The sequence below is a fragment of the Macrotis lagotis genome, chromosome 2, assembly GCF_037893015.1.
Source record: "Macrotis lagotis isolate mMagLag1 chromosome 2, bilby.v1.9.chrom.fasta, whole genome shotgun sequence".
Lineage (NCBI taxonomy): Eukaryota > Metazoa > Chordata > Mammalia > Peramelemorphia > Peramelidae > Macrotis > Macrotis lagotis.
This window is the reverse complement of record NC_133659.1, coordinates 251,062,467-251,089,729: the sequence shown is the minus strand read 5'-3', so window position 1 is coordinate 251,089,729 and position 27,263 is coordinate 251,062,467. Positions and strand designations below refer to the sequence as shown.

At 34.3% G+C, this 27,263-nt stretch overlaps 1 protein-coding gene and 1 long non-coding RNA gene across 4 annotated transcripts in view; one reads left to right on the top strand and one right to left on the bottom strand.

Annotated features, from left to right (window-relative positions):
• Positions 1-27,263, bottom strand: part of LOC141514700 (coiled-coil domain-containing protein 91-like) — a 500,695-nt gene that overhangs the window by 193,239 nt on the left and 280,193 nt on the right. The gene's annotated exons all lie outside the window — the stretch shown is intronic.
• The window catches only part of LOC141514702 (uncharacterized), a 344,275-nt gene that overhangs the window by 134,904 nt on the left and 182,108 nt on the right, over positions 1-27,263 (top strand). The window contains exon 4 of one of the 2 annotated variants that reach the window (XR_012476086.1): positions 11,000-11,097. This is a non-coding gene — a long non-coding RNA (uncharacterized LOC141514702). Of the gene's footprint in view, positions 1-10,999; positions 11,217-27,263 lie in introns of those variants that run through there. The other variant, XR_012476087.1, reaches the window with a different exon arrangement.

Here is a 27,263-nt window from a genome sequence, read left to right as displayed (position 1 = left end):
TTCCAGCTGGCCCATTCTGTTTTTTAAGGCATTCTTCTCTTCATTTGCCTTTTAGTTTGCTTTTTCCATTTTGCTTTTTTAACATATTATTTTCTTCAGTATTTTTTTTTGTATTTCTTTTGCCAAACTGTTGATTTGGTTTTTGTGATTTTTCTTCATTGTTCTCATTTCTCCTCCCAATTTTTCCTCCACCTCCCTTAATTGCTTTTCAAAGTCCTTTTTTGAGATTATTCATAGTCTGAGCCCATTTTCTATTTCTCTTGGAGGTTTTGGATTCTGAAGCTCTGATTTTGTCATCATCTGAGTATGTGTTTTGATCTTCCATGGGACCAAGGTAATTTTTTTATGGTCAGATTCTTCTTTTTCTGTTGCTTATACATTTCTTCAGCCCAGGACTAATTTACAGCACTTCCAAAGCTTTTGGGGGGGAGGTTGGAACCCCCCCACTTGGACCTTTATTTCTTCAAGGTCTTATGCTCTTTTGCCTGAGCTTTGATATGTAGATTGCCACAGTTGCTTCTTTCTGCCCTGGAGCTGTGAGGAGGTTCCCTGTTATCTTAGTATGGAAGGCCAAACTGCAACCTGGATCTGAGTGTGGGCAAGCAGCAGAGTCCTGCCCCAGGGAGAACAGATAGATTTCTGCAGTCTCCCTGACCACCCCCCCCCCCCCCCGCCATGGGCTATGCTCTGGAGGTGTAGGCTTGTTTCTGCTACAGGTTCTTCAACTGATGCTCTTCACTCCACACTTATTCTGGTGTAGCAGAGTTCTCTCATTGCCCCCTTCAAGCTGTTCCTGTTCTGGGTATTCCCTGGGCTGGACTGGGCTGGCCTGTGGCCAGAGCTTTTTTTCAAATTCCTGGTCCTGGTGAAGCCCACCTTTCCCATGGAACTTCTAAATTATCTTGAACTGAGAAAATATATCACTCAGTCTTTCTGTAGGTTCTGCCCCTCTAAATTTTGGCTAGAGTCATAATTTGATGACTTTTGTAGATTTTGGGGGAAGGAGGTTCCGGGAAATGCTGCATTCATGCTGCCATCTTGGCTCTACCCCCTCAATATCACTGCTTTTTAGAATACTGTCCAGATTTGTCATTGCTTTCCTTCTAAGGGGCAAGGACCTTTTAATTTCATGATTTCAGTTTCCATCTTCAGTGATTTCTGAAATCAAGAATATAAAATCTGACATTCTTCCTTCTCCTTTAAATAAGTGTTGGTACAAGTTGCCAAGATCCTAGTTTCTTTGTTTGTTTGTGTTTTTTTATGTTAAACTTCAAATCAGCTTTTAATCTTCCTTTTTCACCCTCAGAAAGAGGTTTTTTTTAATTCTTCATGTTTTTCTTTGAGTAGTATCATCTGAATAACTGAAGGTGTTAACTTTTCTTCTAGAAACCTTAATTATGGCTTTTGATTTGTCCAGCCTGGCTTTTCACATAATGTGCTTTGCATAAAAATTTAAAAAATAAGGTGACTTTACATACTCCTTTTCCAATTTTACATCAATCAATTGTTCCATGCTTGATTCAAATGTTTGGTGATAAGTAAGATGATCTATCACATTTTTCTGTGATCCATGTAGTGGAAGACTTTAATGTAGTCCATGAAGCAGAAGAGATGTTTTTTCTGGGACTCCCCCAAGTTTAAGGATTGCATATTAATTAGCTCTCTTTCCATCCTCTTCCCTAAAAAAAATGAATACTTAAACAAATGGAAAATATTAATTACTAATGTATAAATCCACTAATATAATAAAAATGATGACTCTACCTAAATTAGTTCATTTATTTAGTAAAGCAGTAAACATTTTAAATATCTAATATGCTAATCCAGGATCTATGCTGAGCACTGAAGATTCAAGGAAAAGCAAAGTTGGGGGAGGGAAACAATGAGGAGAGAGAGAGAGAGAGAGAGAGAGAGAGAGAGAGAGAGAGAGAGAGAGAGACTGAGATAGAGAGAGACAGAGAGACAGATAGGCAGACAGCCAAACAGTTTCAGAGACAAAGAGACACAGAGACAGAGAGAGGAGAAGGGGGGGAGAGAATCTCTGCCCTTGAGGAATTCACAATTTAATGGGGAGGTGATATACAACTACTTATATTCTATTACAGGATAAATAAGAAATAACCAACAGAGTAAAGGCATTAATTGAAAAGGGATGGGAAAAGATTTTTTAGAGTACCTGGGATTTTATCTGAGACTTGAAGAAAGGCAGGAGATGGAATTGAGGAAGGAGAACATTCTAATACAAATGTCTGGAGTTGCAAGATAGAGTGCTGTTCAGTATCATTTCAGTCAAACTACAAAATGATTGCTTTTCTGAGGTAGAAAAAAATGACAATTCATCATGAGAATTAAAAAATACAAGAATTTTAAAGGACATAAGATTTTTTCTTTAGAAAGATTTTATTAATTTTGAATTTTACAATTTTTCCCTCCACCCACTACCCACAGAAGGCAGTCTGTTAGTCTTCCATGGTATACATTGATCTCAGTTGAATGTGATAAGAGAGAAATTATATCTTTAAGGAAGAAAAATAAAATATAAGAGATCGCAAAATTACATAATCAGATGAGGTTTTTTCCCCAAAAATTGAAGGTAATAGTCTTTGGTCTTTGTTCAAACTCCACAATTCTTTCTCTGGATACAGATGGTATTCTCCATTTCAGATAGGCCAAAATTGTCCCTGGTTATTGCACTGAAGGCATGAGCAAGTCCATCAAGGTTGATCATCACCACCATGTTGCTGTTAGGGTATACAGTGTTTTTCTGGAGCTGCTTATCTCACTCATGCAAATCCTTCCAGGCTTCCCTGAATTCCCATCCCTCCTGGTTTCTAATAGACCAATAGTGTTCCATGACATATATATACCACAGTTTATTAAGCCATTCCCCAATTAGTTTCCAATTCTTTGCCACCACAAACAGGGCTGCTATGAATATTTTTGTACAAGTGATATTTTTACCCTTTTTTCATAATCTCTTCAGGGTATAGACCCAGTAGTGGTATTGCTGGATCAAAGGGTATGTATATTTTTGTTGCCTGTTGGGCATCATTCCAGATTGCTCTCCAGAAAGGTTGGATGAGTTCACAGCTCCACCAACAATGTATTAGTGTTCCAGATTTCCCACATCCCTTCCAACATTGATCATTGTCCTTTCTGTTAATAATGGACAGTCTGAGAGGTATGAGATGGTATCTCAGAGATGCTTTAATTTGCATTTCAAGGAGATAATTTTTAAAAGGCAAGGAAGTAAGGGGATTTTACAGATTCTAAGTATACTACAAAGTGATAATCATGAAATATATTTTGTACTGGTTTAAAAATAGAAAAGACAGCTAATGACATATATCAGATACAGAATATATAGAAACTCAAGGACTCCATTTACTGGGGTAACAAAAACTTCTGGGAAAATTAGAAAGCAGTGAAAATGAGATATAATCCATGGAAACAATGTAAGGACTAACAGACTGCCTTCTGTGAGCGGTGGGGGGGGAATCAAGATTAGGGGGAAAATTGTAAAATTCAAAATAAATAAAATTTTTCTAAAAAATCTAAAGGGGCAACTAAAAGCTGCAATGGAAAGAATGTCAGGCCTGCATTGAAGACCCTCCTTCCTCAAATAAAAAATTGGATATAATCAATATTTCATATCATATATCAGGTTAAATTCAAAATGAACACATTACAAATATAAATTATCTCAAATTGGAGGAAGGAAGAAATTATTTTTTAGAAAATGCTATGGGGAAGAGTGAACTCTTTCAGGGAACAGAAATAACTACAGAAGATTAAATGATAATTTACCATTATAATGTTTTTATTTTAAATTTATTTATTTATTTATTTTCATTCATTTGTACATACATATTTCAAACTTACAAAATTTCCCTCCAGCCTCCCTTCCCACCCTCCCCTCAGAGGGGAATAGTCAGGTTAGCATTTTACATAGATAGATAGATAGATAGATAGATAGATAGATAGATAGATAGATAGATAGATATAGATGTAGATAAACATTTATAAATTAGTAATTTTTGGCCTAAGGAATTAGGATTCAGAGAAAGAGATACACAAGTGATTATTTTTCTAAAGTGTTCTTTAGATTCAGAAGGGTTGGTTTTTTCCGTGTATTTGGTTTTGTTTTGTTTTTCTTCCTCTGGTTAGGGATAGTGTAGCCCATAACCAGTCAAATAGTTGTCCTAGCTCTCTGGACTGCCTAGAGGAGTTGCTTCCATCAAGGTTTTTCATCTCATAATGTTGTTGATGTTTACATTGTTCTCTTGGCTCTACTTCCTTCACTCAATATCAGATCCCATAAGTCATTCCATGCTTTTCCTGAGTCTGATCATTTATAGTGTCTATATAGTATTCTATAAGAATAGAACAATAATATTCCATAGTGTTGAGGTACCATAACTTGTTTAGCTATTCCCCAACTGATGGGCATCCCCTCAATTTCCAATTCTTTGCCACTACAAAAAGAGCTGCTATGAATATTTTGGGATATGAAGGACTTTTTCCCTTTTTTATAATTTCTTCTGGATATAATCCTAGAATAGGAAATTGCTGGGTCAAAGGATATGAACAGTTTTATTGCTCTTTGGCTATAGTCCCATATTACTCTCCAGAAAGGTTGGATCCATTCACAACTCCACCAGCAAATCATTGGTGTCCCAATTCTCCCACAACCTCTCCAACATTGATTATCTTCATTTTTTCTCATCTGGGCTAATCTAATAGATATGAGATAATATCTCATTGTTGTTTTAAATTGCACTTCTCTAATCAATAGTGATTTGGAGCATTTTTTCATATGTTTATATATAGCTTTAATTTCTTCATTTGAAAACTGTTTATTCATATCCTTCGACCATTTATCAAGTGGGGAATGACTAGTAATCTTAAAAATTTCATGCAATTATCTATATATTTAAGAAATGAGACCTTTATCAGGATTCCTGGTTGTGAAGATTGTTTCCTAGCTTTCTGCTTTCCTTCTAATTTTGGCTGCATTGATTTGATTTTTTTAGTTTTTAGTTTTTAGGGTTTTTTTGCAAGGCAATGGGGTTAAGTGGCTTGCCCAAGGCCACACAGCTAGGTAATTATTATGTGTCTGAGGCTGGATTTGAACTCAGGTACTCCTGACTCCAGGGCTCTTTGTAGTATACTTTTAGATATGGTAGAGACTAAGCCACTTCATTTCCATTTTTTCATATGTTTATATATAGCTTTAATTTCTTCATTTGAAAACTGTTTATTCATATCGTTTGACCATTTATCACTTATACTTTATACATTTATCATTTATACTTTTTCCAATGATTTTTGTCAAATAGAGAGTTCTTATCCAAGAGGCTGATGTCTTTGGGTTTATCAAATAGTAGATTGCTGTAGTCATTTACTGTAGTTTTTTTTGAACCTATCCTAACCAGTACCAGGCAGTTTTGATGACTGCTCTTTGTAGTATACTTTTAGATATGGTAGAGACTAAGCCACCTTCATTTGCATTTTTTCATATGTTTATATATAGCTTTAATTTCTTCATTTGAAAACTGTTTATTCATATCCTTTGACCATTTATCAAGTGGGGAATGACTAGTAATCTTATAATTTCATGCAATTATATATATATATTTCAGAAATGAGATCTTTATCAGGATTCCTGGTTGTGAAGATTGTTTCCTAGCTTTCTGCTTTTCTTCTAATTTTGGCTGCATTGATTTTATTTTTTTAGTTTTTAGTTTTTAGGTTTTTTTGCAAGGCAATGGGGTTAAGTGGCTTGCCCAAGGCCACACAGCTAGGTAATTATTATGTGTCTGAGGCCAGATTTGAACTCAGGTACTCCTGACTCCAGGGCCAGTGCTCTATCCACTGTGCTACCTAGCTGCCTCTGCATTGATTTTATTAATGCAAAATTTTTTTTAATTTAATATAGTCAAAATCATTCATTTTGCACTTTATAAGGTGCTCTAATTCTGTTTGGTCATAAATTTGTCACTTTTCCATATATCAGATAGATTATTTTGGACTATTAATTTATCTGTTGTATAGCTCTTTATGTCTAAATCCTGTAACCATTTTGACCTCATTTTGGTATAGGGTGTGAGATGTGGATCTATGCCTAGTTTTTTCCATACTATTTTTCTACTTTTTCCAATGATTTTTGTCAAATAGAGAGTTCTTATCCAAGAGGCTGATGTCTTTGGGTTTATCAAATAGTAGATTGCTGTAGTCATTTACTGTAGTTTTTTTGAGCCTATCCTAACCAGTACCAGGCAGTTTTGATGACTGCTCTTTGTAGTATACTTTTAGATATGGTAGAGACTAAGCCATCTTTATTTGCATTTTTTTTCAACAATTCCCTTGCTATTCTTGCCCTTTTGTTGTTCCAGATGAATTGTTACTATTTTTTTCTACCTCAGTAGAGAATTTATTTGGTAATTTGATTGGTATGGCACTGAGAAGTAATTTAATTTTGGTAGAATTGTCTTTTTTGTTGTTGCTGTTGTTGTTTTTGCAAGGCAATGGGGTTACATGGCTTGCCCAAGGCCACACAGCTAGGTAATTATTAAGTGTCTGAGGCCAGATTAGAGCTCAAGTACTCCTGACTCCAGGGCCAGTGCTCTATCCACTCTGCCACATAGAATTGTCATTTTTATTGTATTGGCTCAACCTCTCCATGAGCATTTGACATTTTCCAATTATTTAGGTATGACTTTATTTGAGTAAGGAAAGCTTTAAAATTGTGTTCATATAGTTTCTGGATATGTCTTGGGAAGTAGATTCCCAAGTATTTAATGTTTGATACAATTATTTTAAGTGGAATTTCTCTTTCTATCTCTTGGTCTTGGACTTTATTGTTCATATATACAGAAATGCTGATGATTTTGTGGGTTTATTTTATATCCTGCTACTTTGCTGAATTTGTTAATTATTTCAAAGAGTTTTTTAGATGATTTTCTTGGGTTCTCTAGATGTACCATCATATCTTCTGTAAAGAGTGAAGATTTTGTATCCTCATTTCCAATTCTGTTTCCTTCAATTTCTTTTTTCTCTTACTACTACTGCTATCATTTCCAATACTATATTGAATAGTAATAGTGATAATGGGCATCCTTGTTTCACTCCTGAATTTATTGGAAATGCTGTGAGTTTATTCCCATTAGATAGATACTATTTATTATTTTATGGACAACTTCATTTGTTCCTAAACTTTCTAATGTTTTTAATAGGAATGGGTGTTGTATTTTATCAAAGGCTTTTTCAGAATCTATTGAGATAATCTGACTTCTGTTGGTTTTACTATTGATAAGTTTAATTATGTTGAGTGTTTTCCTTCCTGCCTGGTATAAATTCAACTTGATTATGGTGTATTATCCTGGTAATAGCTTGAAGTCTCATTACCAAAATTTTATTTAAGATTTTTTTATATCAATATTCATTAGAGGGATTAGACTATAATTTTCTTTGTCTGTTTTGGTTCTTCCAGGAATTAATTGTTCCTTAAATGTTTGGTAGAATTCACTAGTATCCTTCTGGACCTGGAGACATTTTCTTAGGGAGTTTTTGATGGTTTCATCAATTTCTTTTTTCTGAAATGGGTTATTTAAGTAATTTGTTTTCTCTTCTGTTAATCTGGGCAGTTTATATTTTTGTAAACATTCATTTCATTCAAGTTGTCCACTTTATTGGCATGCAATTGGGCAAAGTAGCTCCAAATTGTCTTTTTGATTTCCTCCTCATTGGTGGTTAATTCGCCCTTTTCATTTTTGATGCTGGTAATTTGGCTATTTTCTTTCTCCTTCTTAAAAATCAGATTAACCAGGGGTTTGTCTTACCCAAAGAATTTTTTTTCCTGAGACTGATTTACACTACCTTAAAGGGAGATTGCTTTAGTATTTGTAGTAGTATTGTAGTAAGAGCCACAGATTTGGAGTCATAGGATTTGGATTCACATCTTTATCTCATGTACTATCCCATGTAAATTATTTAACCTCTTTGTGCCTCAATTTCCTTATCTATAAAATGAAAATTTGGGGTCAAAAGTTCTTCTAGCTCTAATCCATGACAAATAGTGAACAAAGTGATAGGAAGAAATTGCAATGGAGAATAAGAGAAAGTGAGGGTAGTCTCAGATCTCTGATCATCGTTGACATAGAAACCTCCCCTTTTTCCTCTTAGATATTGTCAAAACCCAGAGTAATAGGAAATAGTCAAATATACTGACTATGAACTCAGCAGTAAATTCTAGAGGATACAAAGTCAAGTCCTTTGCCCCCCAAGTTGCTTTTGGCTGGAACTCTCTTTACTTCTATTTATTACTTTATAGTAGAAAAGGTTCTTTGTGGGACATTTTCAAAATTATTTTTACAGATAAAAGATATTATATTATTCAGAAAACTCTTCTGAAGTAATTGACTAATATTTAGAAAGGAGTCATCTCCAAGGAGAGCTAGGTGGTGTAGTAGAAAGTCTAAAGCCAGAAAGATCTGAATTAAAATTCAGACTTAGACATTGGTTGTATGACTCTAGACTAGTCACTTAATCTCTATATGCCTGAGCATTCTCAATGGCAAAAGGGGAATGAGAATAGCACCAGGGTTGTGAAGATAAAATGAGATTATTTCTTTCCATCCTAAGAATCATAGAGTTTAGAATTAGATAATTGTGTTTCATTTAGCCCAACTTCCTCTCACATTCACTTTAATACATTGAAGGTGGAAGTAAGATAGTCTATTTCTAAACCTCTGCAATGATAGCTGTACTAAGAAAACAGTAAAAACAATATAAAAATGCAAGACTGAAAAACATTGTAATATGATAAAATACTATTTTCCATATACCTCTAATGTTGTAAAAAAAACAAAATTGGTTTGAAGTGGCTTTGAAATAAATTATTTAAAGTAGTTTAAAGGTAATAATATCACCCTAGAGAATAGTTTGTAAAATATCAAAACTCATTTTCAATAAGTTTCACATCTAAGATATGAATTTTGAAACTTCATTTTTTTAAATTTCAAACAAAACTACTGAAACAGTTAATGTAGATGCTTTAGTTGGACTTGCAGAAAAACTATTTGATATCATCTTGTTTCCTACTCAGTTCACTGAAATATTTTCAAGGTTTTCTCACAATAATTCTCTTGATTAATAGTTAACAGCTTACAGTTGAAGCAAAGTTATCCAGCATTTATTCAAATATGAGAAACTCTGGGGCTAAAAATTAAGGAGCTGACTCTTTCATTAAATTGGCAACAACTCTTTAACTTTGAAGAGCTGGAAATAGAATTGCTTTTCTTGTGGTATTTTGGTTTCTGCTTCCAACCAAAAGCAGGAAGGGCAGAGATGCTCAAAAGTAAGGGGTGAGGGGCAGGGAGTTAACTAAACTTCTTGAATCTCAGACAAGATTCAGGTTAAGTTTCAGTATGAGGCAAAGGCTCAACTACATTCTTATTTTAACCAAAACACTTGGCTCATCCAGTTGAGTGACTAGTTTATTAGAGAATTTTGTTCTATCTTAAGAAGGATGGTTGGTATGTAGGACTCACATATCAAATTCCAGTGCTGTGCTTTAATCAATTTTACAGAAATAGAAAGGATTTTTTAAAATTATGATTGGTGTGAAAATAGAGATGTTCAGGGAACTGGAAGATGAAAGGAAACTTGTTCCTCCTAGTACACTGCCAGTTGGTATATTTTAGAGGAAATAGATGCTTGTTAGACTAGGTGATCCCTCGGTCCCTTTAAACTCAGAAATTCTGCAATACCATGAAGTCCATTTTGTTATTTGAAAATAATATTCCCTCACTCATATATACATATACATATGCATATATATATGCATATACATATATGCATAAAACATATTTATATGTACATATAATTTATATATTTATAAATTTTATTTCTAAATAAGATAATAAATACGTTACTATAACATATATACAAATTATATATTATATACACATATTACATGTATACATATATTTTTTTCTTTCAAATATTAATTATATTGGTTTTGTTTTTGCAAAACCTTTTCACTTTAATGTAATAAAATTATTCATTTTGCATTGTATAATATTCTTTATCTCTTGTTTGGTCATAAATTCTTCTCCTCTCTATAGTTCTTGCTCATATAATTAACTTTTGATATCATTACTAAGCACATATTATGCATGAATCATATAGCTATTTTGACATTACTTTAATATAAGGTGTGAGATGCTAGTTTATACCTAGTTCCTGCACTACTATTTTCAAATATTCCCAGTAGTTTTTGTCACATGGTAAACTCTAATCCCATAAACTAGAAGCTTTGGGTTTATCTAAAAGTAGAGTAATATAGTTATTTATCATTGTGTCTCTAGTTCTTAGCCAGTATCAAACACTTTTGATAATTGCTAGGCCACCTTTCTTTGCATTTTTTCAGTAATTTCCTTAAACTAACTTTTTTTTCTTCTTCCAGAAAAATTTTGTTATTATTTTGTCAGGCTCTATAAAATTATTTTTGATAGTTTTATTGTCATGGCTCAGAATAAGTAGGTTAACTTGGTAGAATTATCTTTTTTATTACATTAAGCTCAGTCTACCCATGAGCAGTTGTTTTGATCTAATTTTATTTGTGTGAAAAATTGTATTCATATAGTTCCTCAGTTTGTCTTGGCAGGTAGACTTCTACATACTTTATGTTATCTGAAGTTATTTTAGTTAGAATGTATCTTTCTATCTCTTGCTGTGGAGTTTTGCTAGTAATATAACAATAAAAGCTGTCCTTTAATTTTGAAGAAGAAATATATAGAAACATTGATTATTTATGTGGGTTTATTTTGTATCCTGCAACTTTGCTAAAGTTGTTAATTATTTCAAATAATTTTTTAGTTGATTCTCTAAGATTCTCTAAGGATATCATGATATCATCTGCAAATAGTGATAGTTTTTTCCCCTTCATTGCCTATTATAATTCCTTTAACTTCTTTTTCTTCTTTTATTGCTACAGCTATCATTTCCAATACAATATTGAATAATAGTGATGATAAGGAGCATCTTTGTTTCACTCCTGATCTCATTGGGAATGCTTCTAGTTTATCAAAAATGGTGAGTTCTTAAACCAGTAGCTCAGGAGTGTGGATTTATCAAACAAGAGACTACTATGTTTATTTAATCCTATATATTGCTTATATTACCTATTTGACTGATTCATCTCTCTATTTTATAACCACTAACAAATTGTTTTGGTATTTACCACTTTATAATGTTATTTGTTATTTTATATTGCTCTGATTTCTTCCTTTCCACATTTTTTTGTTCCTTTCTCATCACAAGTAACTTTTATTCCTCCAGATGAATTTTGTTATTATTTTTTATTATTGATCAATAAACATTTATTAAGCACATACTATGCTCCTGGAAGCATGTTAAGCATGAGGTACAAAACTCAAGAAGAAAGAAATTTTCTGTCCTCAGGGAGTTTACAATCTAATGAGAGAAGACAATACACAAAACACAAAAGTTGAAAGGAAGGGCGAGAAGTGTACTATACTATTCAATATTATATCACATTATATTATACATGCATCAAATTTTGTATGCATTAAGTATGGATATGTAACATTATTTTGCATTGTATACTATAGTATATTTAGGATTGAAACATCACAAGTAGTTTAAGTGAAATGTCTTGTCCTCCCTTTAATTATTAATACTAATAATTTAATTATTGTCAACCAAAGTTCTTGGGAAATTTTTAGTGGAAATGTTAAAATATTTCTTCATAAATTAATAAAATTTACAATTACCTTCATAATAAATTAGCTATTATTTATTCTGCTAAACCAAAGAAAGAACCATTCTCATAAGCTCATCTCTTTTATCTCTCTTAAACTCAAACATCTTAGCTTATACATTTAAATAAATATCAATGGGAGCACCTATCTGGCACAGTGTATAGAGCATAGGTCCTGGATTCAGGAGTACTTGAGTGCAAATCCGGCCTCAGAATCTTAATAATTACCTAGCTGTGTGACCTTGGGCAAGTCACTCAACCCAATTGCCTTAAATAAATAAAAACTTAAAATAAATAAAAATTAAGAAATACATTTTGATAGTACATCAGTTGTGAAAAATATCATAACCAGTCACCTCCAACTAATGATGTACTGTTAAATGTTTAACAATTAGTTCTCTGAAAAAAGGATACATGAGATATTTAAAGCTTAATCTGCATAATTAACATTTTTCCATCACATTCTTATATTGTCAGTCAACAAATAACAAATCAATCTCTGATTTGTAGCATTTGCTAATTTCCAAGGTGTAAATATTAACACTGAAAATTTAACAATTGTCTCTACACAATTGGTTCAAGCTGTGGAAACCAGCAAACCCCTGCTTCTATAACCATTGACTAAATCTACCCACTCTTCCATAGTCACTGAAAATATAATTTTCTTTAGAATATCTTCTTGGGGGCAGCTAGGTGGCATGGGGTGGCTAGGTGGCACAGTGGATAGAGCTCCAGCCTTGGAGTCAGGAGTACCTGAGTTCAAATCTGGCCTTAATAATTTCCTAGCTGTGTAGCCTTGGGCAAGCCACTTAACCCCATTGCCTTTCCAAAACCTAAAAAAATAAGTATATCTTCAGCACTTATCTTTTTCATAAGATGAGTTAAATTCTATTTTCTCAAAATGTTTCTTCTGTCTTTTTCAAATTTGATTTTAGTTTCTTGGGAAAGAAAGTTTTTTGTCTTTCTGTACCTCACTATTTGTCATTTATCAGTTAAATAATTGAATACTTAAAGTTTAGCTTATGTTGGCATGGTAAGCAAGTTGCTCAGTGTATCATATTAAGATAGACAATGTTCTTACACTTAGCTAATAAAGTATCTTAATCACTAATATATGTAACTTAGAATACAAATTCTAAAGTCATAGGGATCTTTAGCTCTTAGTTTAAAAAAAAATAAATGAAGTAATAAACCTGATCAGATTTGAAGAAAGTATAGAATAATTATATATTGTCAGTACATTGACAGTACACAATAATGTCAGATATTTTTTGCTCTCCTGATGACCCCAGTATCCTTTTTACACACAGGACCACTCCAATTCCCTTTCAAACTATTCTGACTCAGTGTGAAAATGGAAAATAGACCTTTTGCAGAACTGTCTTTGTGCCAAGTTAAAAAGGTGTCAGACTTTTCAAGGAAAGTGGATTTCCCTTGTGCATTCTGGTTTATGAAGCCTGTCTCTTTCATTTGGGAATAAAATTTTTGCACCTCCAAAACAGCAGATTTAGCCAAATCCAACATTAGAAGCTTTGTTTGTCTGGAAATGTACTTGACCAGTCCCCAGAGAAGGGAAAAATTAATTAAATACATATACATAAGAAACAAAAAATACATTCTTTTGCTGCATCAGGCATTGCAATTTTCCATCATCTGGTTCTATTGTAAAGAGTTTTGACTTAAAAGCAGAAAGTGTTGGCACAATCACAACTGTTCAGATTTTATTTATTCCCACAGCAGTCTGGACAGGAAACAACAGTGGAAACTTCCCATCCACATAAATCGGTTCTAACCAGAAAAAAAAGTCTCTCAAGGTAAAAAAGGATTTTGTTCTCTACAACAATAAACCTTCTTTTATGGTACTGGCAGTTAAGCATCCATTTGTGACATGGTTTAAAATATTAACACTAATTATAGAGGAAATTGTTCATCAATTCCATCTACAGAATTCAACAAGCTAACAAAGTATGGACTTTCAATTCTCATTAAGAAATAAAAAAGATTTATAAAGTTCTTCCTCTGTGTTAGGTGCTAGGTAAAGGGCTGGCTGGTGATAGAAATACAAGAGTGAGGTAAAGAAATTAAGAGAATAAGACTTTTCTGCTGATGTGCAGAATGGCCACTGTGGCAGCTGTAACAGTATCAAAGAATATCAAACTTTTAAGGGACCTTAGAGGCCATGGAATTCAATTCACATCACAATCAACAAATAATTCTTATATGTTTTACATAGAGGCAACCAGGTGGTGCAGAGTATAGAGTTCCAGTCTGGAGTCAGGTAGGCTTCTTTTCCTGAGTTCAAAACTGAACTTAGACATTTACTAGCTGTGTGACCTTGGGTAAACTACATAATTTCTATTTGCATTAGTTTCATCATCTGTACAATTAACTGGAGAAGGAAATGGCAAATCACTCTAGTACCTTTGCAAAGAAAACCATAAATGGAGTCATGAAAAGTTGGATATCACTGAAAACAACAACAAAGTCAGACCCTGTGCTAGATGCTAGGGTTACAAAGGAATGAAATAATCCCTACTTAGAATGATCTTACATTAACATGGGGAAGACTATAAATATACTTCATATATAAATATCATCAATATAAATTTAATGAATAAAAATAGAGAAAGAATAGTATACAAGGTAATTGTGATCACAAGGTTGTTATCACGGAGGGCACTAGCTGTTGTAGAGTTCAAGAAAGGCTTAATGCAGAAGATTGTGCCTTTACTCTATGCAGAAGATGGTCTTGAAACATCTACTAATAAGAGAACAAGGATCATTCTACAGCATATCTCACAGCTGATCATTCAGTCTTTGAAAACTTCAAGTGAAGTGGAAACCAAATCTCAGGAGAAAAACTATTTCATTTTTTGCATAAGTAATATTATGAAATATTTTCCATTTTTGAACCTAAATTTCCTTCTTTTCAACTTCTATGAATCAATTATCTATCATTTAGTGTCATTAAGAATGCCAGTCTTTTTCCATTTGTCTTTTTCCATGTCTTTTCTCCTTTCCAATTTAAATATTCCTATGTATTTTAAATAATTCTTATAAAAGGCAATCTTAATTCTCTTCAACATCTTCATCAACTGTCTTGGTTGCCCAACTTTGAATGATCTTAAATTTTGTTGATGTTATTACTAAAAATATGATGCTCAGAACTGAACATATCAGAGGTGATTTGTTCAGAGCAAAAGACAAAGAATTGTCACTGTTTAAACTTGTATTTTATCTGCTTCTTAATTCAACTGAGTATGGCATTAGCTTTCTTGACTGTCATACCACACTGTCTAGCTCCTTGCTGATGTCTAATCCCCGAAGTTGTTTGTTTTTTTAAGCAAGTGTTTCTCTCCTAGTTTTCATCTTATTATTTTTCCCCTTATTGTCTGTCAAATTCTTTTTTGAATCCTATCATTTAGTGTGTTTGCCATTCCTTTCATCTTTGTGTTATATGAAAATTTGGCAAGAACACTACGTCTAAGTGACTAATAAAAATCTTAAATATAGGGGCAGCTAGGGGTGGCTAGGTGGTGCAGTGGATAAAGCACTGGCCTTGGAGCAAGGAGTACCTGAGTTCAAATCCAGCCTCAGACACCTAATATATAATTACCTAGCTGTGTGGCTTTGGGCAAGCAACTTAACCCTTGCAAAAATCTAAAATAATGAAATAATAATAATAATAATAAATGTTAAATATAAAAGAAACAAACAAATCCCTGAAGGCTCCACTGGATACTTTATTAAAAAGTTCATTTTGAACCACTAGTATTTATTTTTTGGATCCAGCCATTCAACCTTCCTTGAACTTACCTAATTTTAAGAATTGTCAAGACCTGAGATATTGCATGATACAGGAGACAGTGCACTGGGCTTGAGGTCAGGAAGGTTTGGGATCAAATCCTACTATGGACACTTCTTAGCTATGTGAACATAGATATGTTACTTAATCTTTCTGTGCCTGTTTGCATCTCTGCAAAATGAATATATTGGACTTAATGATTTCTTCTGACTGTAAATCTGTGAGTCTATGAACTTATCTATGACCTTAACTCACAGATAGATTTCCAAAAAGCTAGGCCCAAGGGTCATAAATATCTATTCCTTTCAGGACAAGTTGAATGTTCCACATTTGCTACATCTGCCTCTATGGTGATGAACACATGCACAATTTTTATTTGCAAATTTCAGTTCTTATAATATCCCTTGCAGCTAACTCCAGGACCATGTAAATCACCTTGAAGATTTACAAAAACCAAACCAAACAAAAAAAGGCAAAACCTCCCCCCAAAATCCACAAGAATGTACTTAATAGCATTAAAGGGATATTTTTATTATCAAGGCAAAAATTTTTGGCACAGACAATGAATATAAATCCTTTATTGGAGCAGCTAGGTGGCATAGTAAATTGAACATTGGTCTTAGAGTCAGGAAGACCTGATTCTGAACCCAGCTTTCTATCTATATGAATCTGGGAGGTCACCTAACCCATCTATGCCTCAGTTTCCTCAACTGCAATGTGTAAAAATAAGGCATCTACCTCACAAGAGTTGTTATGTGGATCAAAAGAGATAATAATTGTAAAGTGTTTAGCACAATGCCTAGCATGTAGTAATTGCTATTAAAACATTACCTATTTATTCTCATCATCAGTCATCCACATCATCTATCAACTACAAGTTCTAGCCCTCAAAGTTCTACTTAAGTAAAAATGTTTTTAGTAACAATGATTTTGGAGGAAGTTCAGAATTTGTATTTATGGTCATTTTCCATGGTGGTAGGAAGAGAGTATGTCATAACTATTTGAAAACTAGTTTCAGGGCCAGAAAGTTCAAGCCTCACTTCTGATACATATTAGCTGTGAGACAAGTCACTTAATATTGCAGTACTTTAGCAAACTCTTGAATAAAAGTTTTAGAGGTCTCTCCCTAGAGGGAGTTTGTTTACCTAGAAGGGTTATTGAATGCAATCTCGGATTTGGTCCCTATCTTTATCCCATGGTGATACATTTTCATTCTTTTGGAAATATTTGTATAAATTTATGATTCCTTATGTGTTCCTTCCAGTGGAAGGGAACTACAAAGTAAGAGTTTGTGCATATCCTGAGAGTGTTATTCTACCTAGTTTTTTCTGTGTATATATTTTGGGAATAAACATGTTGAGAAAACTGAGTTGCTTACCATCAATTAGGAAACCACTAGCAATGATAGTTCAGGATAAATCACATGATCTGCCTAGGTTCTGAGTATATCTAGAAAAGATAGATAATCCTTTTGTTATTGTTCAATCATGTCCAACTCTTCATAACCCCATTTGGACTTTGTCATTTCCTTCTCCAATTCACTTTACTGATGAGTAACTAAGTTAAACAGGGTTAAGTTATTTGCCAGGGTCACAGAGTTAGTAAGTGTCCAAGACCTTATTTGAACTCAGGAAGATGAATCTTCCTGACTCCAGACACACTACCCACTTTGACACCCAGCTATACTACATAATCTTCTTAGATCCATTTTATTAAAAAGAAGAGAATAAGAATGTATTAGGAGCTGAAGCACTATACTAAATACTTTATAAATATCATTTCAATTCCTCTTTTACAATGTTATTAATATGGATATTTATTTTACAGACTTATATATGTATAACCTATGTCAAAGTGTTTTCTGCAGGGAAAGGGATAGGTAAAACAGGGAAAGAAAAATGTGAAACTCAAAACCTTACCAAAATGTTTAAAACTATCTTTGCATGTAATTGGAAAAATGAATATTTTTGGCAAAAAAATCTAAAACTAAATAATTAAATATCCTCTCACTTGATGCTCCCCAGAATCCTGTGAAGTAAGTTTTAATATTATCTCTTTTTCAGATGAGTTTCCTGAGGCAGATAGTAATTATAAATCTTGGTCACCTTTCTTAAAGTAGGAGAACCATTTAAAGTTTTCAAAAAATTCTGATAAAAAGAAAGATAAATTTGCATAAGAACTGAAGAATTCTGAAGCAAGTATCAAAATCTTAATTTGATGTCCAGTTCAAACAATTTATAAAATTTTATTTTCTCTTCCATTTATTATTAGTAACATCCTTTTTACTGATTTTTTTAAAAAATTCAACTGTATTGCCTTCATTTTTCATCCATTTTCCTGAACAAATCAATAATGATATCCCAAAACATTTTCTCTAGACTGCTAAGAAAAAAATAAAGTTTGAATGTTTACTTACTTTTTTGCATTAATTATTTTTAAAAGAACATTACCAAGAACTTGAAAATTTCCAGAATACTAATAGTGACGGACAATCCTTTGAAAGGAAATGAGTTCATTGAGCAACAGGTTCTACTCTGTCTAACACAAATAATACAATTTTTTCTTCCTTCATATGAACTTGTCACATTCATTATTAGTCCTACAATATAGGGGTATTTGAAGATTTATTGTGACTTTTGTGAGTAGTGAAAAAAATTCATTCCATTTACATAAACAATATATATGCCACTATATTCAATAAATAGCTTTATAAAATTAACATACCTAAAAATAAATATATGTATATCCATATGTATGTGTATACCTATATACATACCTGGACATGTTAACTGAATGTCAAGATATTGCAAAAGTTGCAACTCCTTTTGGTTACATTATTTCCTGTTTAGCATAAATATTGTTTAGAAGTTTTATTGAAAAAGTAGATACTCTTAAGAACTACTAGTCTACTTCCCATGAAAACTGGAAGAATATGTATAAATATATTGTTATTTAGTCCTCATAGGTACATAACCCAATGAGTATTTATGTACAAACTGAATTGCTGTCTATTATATGCTGATAAATGTTTTTCTGTCCTATCAATTTCCCCTTTTTCTACAGCCTGCCTCATGGCTAATTATTTTTGTATCATTTACTGTAATATATATCTCCCTCTCATCACAAATAAGTTTAGCAATTTCCTGAAAGACATCCAGATTGTTGAAAAGATCTTTGATCTTTTGACGCTGCCTGTCTATGGAAAGACCTTGCAATAAGAAATAAAGATAAAGATCATGATGGCAGGAAAGGGAGAAAGGGGCCAAATTAGGCTAACCAGAGCACACAGGGCAGTTAGGTGACACATGGATAGAGCACTGGATCTAGGTTAGGAAGACTTGGTTTTAAATTTGGCCTCAGACACTTATTAACACATGACCCTAGGAAAATTTTCCTTTTCTTTACCAAGAAAATTCAAAATGGGGTCATGAAGAGCTGGACAATAACAAAATAGGAATAGCCACAGCTACCAACATCTAGGGAAAAACTGGTCTACAAACATGTCTTTTAATTTCCTGAACTCCCAGAGATTATAAAAAGCAAAATCATTGTGATATGTACTTTTGTTGCATTTCAGTCATTGGAAAAAAAAACCCTAATTGATAAGATGACAGTTCATTGAAGTATTAGAGTACATACAGACACACAAACACATATACACAGAGCCACTTTAATCTTGATAAGCAATAACAAGAATTGATTCTGTTTATATCTATTTATAAATCCCTATAAATGCTCTAAAATAGCAAGAAGATATAAATGATAACCTCCTGCTATATTGTTAGCACTCAGCAAATGTGTGGCATCTTTTAAAGCACATTTTAGCAAGATACCTTAGCCATTTTTGAAACCCTGGCATCAAAATTAGGGTTTTTCCCATTTAATTTAGGATGAAAAAAAAGGAACTGAAAAGCTATGTCTCTCCATAAATAGTGCATGACAAAGTCTGTTGCAATTCTGTGCAATTTTCTATAATCATGTATACTTAAGTGAAATTTACATTATCATTATAGGCTGTACAATGAAAATGATTCTTTTAGCCTTCAGCTATTAGGGTTGAAGTTGTTGCCAAGACAAGATCGTGAGTAGCAAGAGAAGTAATTTCATCACTTTTCCTTTCACATGACATATGGCTCATGAGTTGTTAGCATTTTTGTTTTTTGCTGTTGTTTCTCTCCTGACACATACAATTTGCCTCTTTTTAATTTCTAAATTAAAATAAATTTTAGAATGTGAACATTTTTCCTGTTGCTATAAATAGTTCTAATCAACAGCAAGGGTGGTCATTTTTCAGTAATATGCAACTAAGATGACCTCTGTGTCAGCCTTGGAGCAGGAGTTTTCTGTTCAAGGTATCCTCTTACTCAAAAATAAGCTGCCAATTGTTCTGGCTAGACTCCCTTCCTAAATTGAGGCAAAGAGCATTCTGTATAAGGAAGCACAACTCTAGAGAAATTAATTGATGTATTTGGTGTGTTCCTCATTGAAGTTTTCCAAATTGTGAAGTTTGGGATGATTCCAACCCAGGTACCTCAACATATGAAATGGTGGTGATGAAACTGGAATGGAGGGCAAAAGTGATGAAGGAAAAAATGGCATCTACATTTATCTAGGAGCAACTTCAGAAACAAACAGCGGCTGTATGTTTTGGACCCCAGAAGCTGAGTGAGGTCTCAGTTCCATCTTCCAGTTCAGCAGAAGCCTGCAGCAGAATAACAGGGCAGGCATCCCAGACCAAAGGCCATTAATGTAGGTGTCAAGTAATTCTTTGTTTAACTCAATCAATCTCTGATCATGTGAGAATTTACTTAGTCTGATTTTACTTAAGTTTCTGATAAATAAAAAGTAAGTTTACTTCTTACCTAATGAACTGGGATAATGTACTAAGAAAGAAATATTTATTAAGAGGCATTGAAAAAGGATTACTGCCTCATATACATCCAAATATTTTAGTAGCATTTTTGAGGTATCAAAGATCAATGCCCATTGATTGCAAAATAACCAAATAAATTATGATACAAGAATTAATGGAATAGCATTAACTGAAAGAAAAGATTCTGAATAGTCTCAATGGAATACTTATATGGACTCCTGCAAAATGTGAACTGGGAAAATTATGTTCAATGATTCCAGCAATGTCAATGCAAAGAAAGAGCAAAAACATAATGAATATTGAGTTCTTAGACAATATAATAACTAAACTTAAATTCAAAGAAGAGATAATAGTTATATAAGATATCACTTCTTACTTCTTTTCAAAAATTATATATCTGCAGTCACCTACCTCTATTAAATCTGAGATGTTAATCTGGCCTGAATCAAGCCTATTAACATATTCCAATTTGGCTTTTGGTCTCCAGGCTCTCACCATTTCAATCTGTTCTTCAGAGAGTCTCTAAACTGATATTCCTAAAAGACATGTTTTAGCATGTCACTCCCTTTCTCATTAATCTTCATTAGTTCCCTATTGTGTATAAATACATAAATGCATAAAATACAACCCTTTCTATTTGATATTTAAAGACATTACTAGGATAATTGCACATCACTCTCTCTTTCCAGTCTATTTGCCATTGTTTATGCAGGGCATTATCCTGTTTTATACACTCTCCCCCAGCCTAGAATATTCATCATCTTCACTTCTTCTTCTTCTTCTTGGAAGCCCTACCTCAGTTATAGGCACAGTTCAAGTGTTGCCTCCTTCAAGAGGAATTTCCTGATTGCCCTAGTTGTTGGTGCATTCCATTATTGTGCAGTTACTTTGTTCTTGTTGTTCAGTTGTTTCAGTTATGACTAACACTTTTTGACTTCATTTGGGTTTTCTTGAGAAAGATGATGGAGTCATTTACCATTTTCTTCTTTAGCTAGTTTTACATATGAAGAAACTGAGGCAAACAGAGTTACATGACGTGCCCAGTTCTGCATAGCTGGTAAGTGTCTATGACCAGATTTGAACTCAGAAGAACAATCTTCCTGACTCTAGGTCTGACATTCTATCTACTATACCATCTACATGCTCACCAAAAAACAAATAGGGGATATCCTCTATTTGTTTTTTGTAAACATATTATATCTTTCATAGAATTGTAAGCTCATTTTGAACAAAGACTCATCACTTTTTATTTGTTTTGTTTTGTTTTGTTTTGTTTTTGCAAGGCAGTGGGGTTAAGTGGCTTGCACAAGGCCACACAGCTAGGTAATTATTAAGTGTCTGAAACCAGATTTGAACTCAGTTACTCCTGAGTCCAGGGCCAGTCTTCTATCCACTGCTCCACCTAGCTGCCCCCAACTCCTCACTTTTGTTTTTATATCCCCAATGTTTAGGATAGCACTTGGCATATGAGTTACTTAATAAATAAATATTTTTCAGGTGTTAATTTAAAAATGCAGAAAATACAAACTATATTATGAATATTTTTTCTGGATTATAAAAAATAACTTGACTTAATAGAACAAAATACAACCTTATATTTTTTCTTTTTCCAATAAAGAGTTGGAAATATTCTTATATCAAAATGATTGAAGATTCTTTGAATTATAATTACAACAGAAGTAACTTCGTACAAAGATTCATTTAGCACAAGGGAGGGTATCAAACATGGAACTGAAGGCTGGCCCAAAAGTAATTGCCACTATGTTGGAAAAGAGATCATCTGATATGAGTCAGACCAAATCTGGAATATCATAGTCAGTTCTGAGTACCACAAGTGAAGAAGCTAGAGAGAGATCCAGGATGGTGACAAGCTTTATTTTGGGCTATGTTTCACTCAAACCAATCCAAGTGGTATAGTCAATGAAGTGGAAATAAAAGAAAGACTGGAATGGGCTCTCAACAACAAAGTAGTAATTGCTTTTACAGAACTTCTTGAACAGGCATCCATTCATTCTTGTCAGGTTGCTTATGAGGAAAGTGTGGTCTAAAGATCTAGAACTCTAGGAAGCATGAACTGGATAGAGAGACCAATGCTGATCTTCCAATTCCAGAAATACATTTGCAAGAAACAGAGTGTAATTCATTGCCAAATCTTCCCAACTTTCATGTGTGATTCAGTATTATGTTAACAATTCTTCCATATGTGACTTGAAGAATATGCTGAAATCCAGTCCCATGGCCTTTACAACAAATGTTTATACTTGTGATTTTAACTACACCTTGTAGACAGTCAGAGGAGCTCACTTCACTGTAGATGCTGACCAGCAATATTGAATAAGAACAAGCATGTTCAAAAAGTCAAACCTCTTGGGATGGGTGATGACAATACCTAAGACCCATGAGGAAAAAGATTAAATATTTGGTCAAAGTTATGTGGATCCAGTTCATCAGTGAACTCCAATGAAAACAAAGACAATCCATATGCTTAATTTCTATCCTTGCCATGTCAGTGGAAAAAAGCAGATCATTTGGGATAAACTTATGAGAAGACATGGATAAGGATCATACAGGATGAATGAACATACATGGATAGGTTACAATCTACATTTGGAAGGAACATTCAAATGACTGAGATCACAAATCCATTGGTGTTTCATTGGTTTTTACAGATGAGGAAACTGAAGCCCAGAGAAATTAAAAGAATGCCCAATGTAACACAATTTTTAAGAGGAAGGTCTAGGATAAAGATCAAGTGATCTCCATTATACCATTCATTTTACCATTGTTATAGAATAGAGAATTAAGGGAGTCAATAGTAGCTTACACAGTGGTGACATAGGAAAAAAAGCATCTTCTTTTTATCATCCACCATCCGTGTTCCATTATTCCCTTCCCTTTGTTATAGGGTAAAATAGATTTATATATCCAACTGAGTGTGCGTGTTATTCCCTCTTTGAATCAATTTTGATGAGAATAACCCTGGGTTTAAACTTTGTCTGCTACCCCACCATCTTTCCCTTCAGTATAATAGTTCTTTTTTCCCTCTTTTTTATGGGATAATTGCTTTCAATGATTTTTTTCTCAGTTCTTTATTTCTTGTTTTGGCAGTATCTTTCCATCACAGTCATCACATATCTTCACCCTCTGTCAACATATACTCCTCCTAACTGCTTTAATAGTAACTAAAGTTGTTAAGAATTATAAAATGGGGTTCGTCTGGGGTGGCTAGGTGGTGCAGTGGATAAAGCACTGGCCTTGGAGTCAGGAGTACCTGAGTTCAAATCTAGCCTCAGACACTTAATAATTACCTAGCCGTGTGGCCTTGGGCAAGACACTTAACCCCACTGCCTTGCAAAAGGTAAAAAAAAAAGAAATGGGGTTTGTCAAGAAATAGGTTCTTGGGGCAGAGCCAAGTTGGCAAATTAAAGGCAGGAATTCTCCTGAGTTCTCTCCCAAACCATTCCAAAGACTTTTAAATAATGATTCTAACCAAATTCTAGAGTGGCCAAAGCCACAAAAAATCGAGTGACACTATTTTCCAGCCCAAGATAACAGAGAAGATCAGGTGGGAATGGTCTACTGCACCAGAACAGCAGGGGTTGTGCTGGAGTGAATTGGGTGCAGCAATTCAAGAACAGACTGCTAGGCAACTGGGTCAGTGGCAGAGGTGGTGGTTTCTAGACCTCTCAGCTCAGAAATCACCAAAAATGACTTGAAAAGTTAAGAGGAAAAATTGCCACACCAGGGTGAAAGTGGAAAACATTTTAGCACAGACAGCAGGGCAGACCCGACCTCAGCAGGGCAGAACCCACCTCAGCAGACCAGCAGCAGGCTTTGGGAGCCACTGAATCAACAGTAACAGCTGCTTCCAGAGCTCTCAGTCCATGAATGGGGAGGGGGTTGGAAGGAGATTACAGGGATCTCTTTGCTAACATTGAAGCAGGACTCTGTTGCTCTGTCCATATTTACATGTGGGTAGCAGAAGCACAACAGAACTTACTGTTGCAGCAGAGTAGGGACCCTCATCAAAATTCCAGGGCAGAGAACACTGCTCCTGGAGTCAAGAGTACCTGGGTTCAAATCCGGTCTCAGAAACATAATAATTACCTAGCTGTGCGGCCTTGGGCAAGCCACTTAACCCCATTTACCTTGCAAAAACCTAAAAAAAAAAAAAAAAAGACAGGAGGGATGGGAATTCAGAGAAGCCTGGAAAGATTTGCATGAACTATTGCTGAGGAAGATGAGCAGAACCAAAAGAACACTGTACAGCATAATGGCAACATAGGGTTGATGATCAATCTTAATGTACTTGCTCATTTTTTTTTAGGTTTTTGCAAGGGAAATGGGGTTAAGTGGCTTGCCCAAGGCCGCACAGCTAGCTAATTATTAAGTGTCTGAGACCGGATTTGAACCCAGGTACTCCTGACTCCAAGGCCTGTGCTTTATCCACTACACCAACTAGTTGCTCCTCTACTTGCTCATTTTATCAGCACAACAATCAAGGACAATCTGGGGGTATCTGTGATGGAGAATACCATCTGTATCCAGAAAAAGAATTGTGGACAAAGACCAAAGACATTATCTTATCATGTAATCTTGCTATCTCTTATATTTTGTTTTTTCCTTAAGGATATGATTTCTCTCTCAATTTTGATCAGTGTATAGCCTGGAAACAATGTAAAGACTATCAGATCTGTAGGGGGTGGGAGGAGGGAAGTGAAATTAGGAGGAAAATTTTAAAACTCAAAAATAAACAGACAGACAAACAAATAAATGAATAAATAAATAAATAGAAAGATAGATAAAATTCCAAAGCAAAAAGGAGTAGTTATGGTCACTCACAGACCAGTACAATCTAGGAGAGCAGTCATAACCTCTCTTTGGATCATAAGATCTTAGAAGAACTGAAAATTTGCAGGTCCCTAGAAGTACCTCTGAAAACAGTTGCAAAATCCCCTAAAATCTTTGGACAGAATGTGTTTCTCCTAGAAGTAACACCCAACTTTAACAAAAATTTAAAATCTGGGTAGCCAGGTGACACACTGGATAGAGCACTGGCCCTGGAGTCAGGAGTATTTGAGTTCAAATTTGGCCTCAGACACTTACTAATTGCCTAACTGTGTGACCTTGGGCAAGTCACCTAACCCCATTGCCTTAAGTAAATAAAAAAAATTAAAAAAAATAAACCAAAGAGTTAAAATCAAGCCATAGATGGGGAAATGAGTATACAGCAGCTGAAGGAAAAATAGTCTGATTATAGTCAGTTACTATGGTCATGAGGAAGATAAACACTCAAAAAAAGTCAAAGCTTCTGCATACAAAACATCCAAGAAAACTATGATTTGCTCTCAGGCCATGGAGGAGCTCAAAAAGGATTTTGAAAATTAACTAAGCAAGGAAAAGGAAATATTGGTAAGAGAAATGAGTATGATATCAGAAAACTATGAAAACTGAGTCAGCATATTAAAAAAAGATGAAGAAAATAACATCTTAAAAAAAAAAAACAGACTGGGCCAAATGGGAAAGGAGGTCCAAAAATCTCTATGAGGAGAAAATGCCTTAAAGCAGAATTGGTCAAATGGGAAAGGAAATACAAAAGCTCTTTGTTTTTTGTTTGTTTGTTTGTTTTTTAGGATTTTGCAAGGCAAAAGGGGTTAAGTGGCTTGCCCAAGGCCACACAGCGAGGTAATTATTAAGTGTCTGAGACCAGATTTGAACCTAGGTACTCCCAACTCCAAGACAGTGCTTTATCCACTACACCACCTAGCCGCCCCCTACAAAAGCTCTTTGAAGAAAAATAATTCCTTAAAAATATAGAATAGAGCAAAGGGAATCTGATGGCATTGTGAGACATTAAGAACAATGAAACAAAGCCTAGGGAAAGCTGCTGAGGTGGCCTCGAGGCTAGGTTTAATAGTCATCTCCTCTGCTGACAACTTCTTTACATGTCCAGGGTAAGAGAATGGTGTGCTCAAATTGTGCTGTATAGGAGCCTTTGATGTCACATAAGGGGGGGGGGGGGGTAGGGATCCACAATCCCCGAGTTCCACAGGTTCTTGAGAGCCATGAGATATTTACTTTCTCCAAGGCGATCTAACCACCTGCGGCAGAAGGCCAGGGTGCCAAAGTTTTCATTGATGACATTTAACAAGTGTTTTGCTCTTGGAAGTCTTATTGGCACATGTCCAACAACAAAATTTTTCATATAATGTGAACATTCCATATCATCATGCACCACACCTTTTCCTGTACTATCAAAGGTTTCTATGGCATATACTTCACCTTCCTCCATTCTCGTTGCTTCTCCTCCTTTCACAATGGGCACTGTTTTTCCAGCATGTATTCTATATGGCCCAATTGAATGTCCATTAAGATTTCGAATGGGTTTCACTTGATACGTTTCCCATCAATTTCCACTTCATAAGACTCCATGACTTCCTGGATGGCCTCACCAACATCTCAAAGACAAACGTCAATTCCAGCACACTTTATTCCAGTGTTAGTAGCATCTTTTACAGCCTTCAACAATGTGTCATATTTGGGGTTGAAAGTGACAGTAAAAGCACAGTCAGAATACATTATACCAGAATTAATTTGCAATAAACATTGTCTGTTTTTAACAGTGGACCTCTGTAATACTTTCCCTTGTGTGAAAAGGAAGGAATTCAGTCAAAGGCAAGTCTTCTCATGTAACTAAGGCAAAAAGCTTTCAGGGGCTTTTAGAGAGATTTCACAAATGTTAAAACTGTTCACTATTTTCTGTTGAGGAGAACATACTATGATGCTCAATTTTTAGTTTG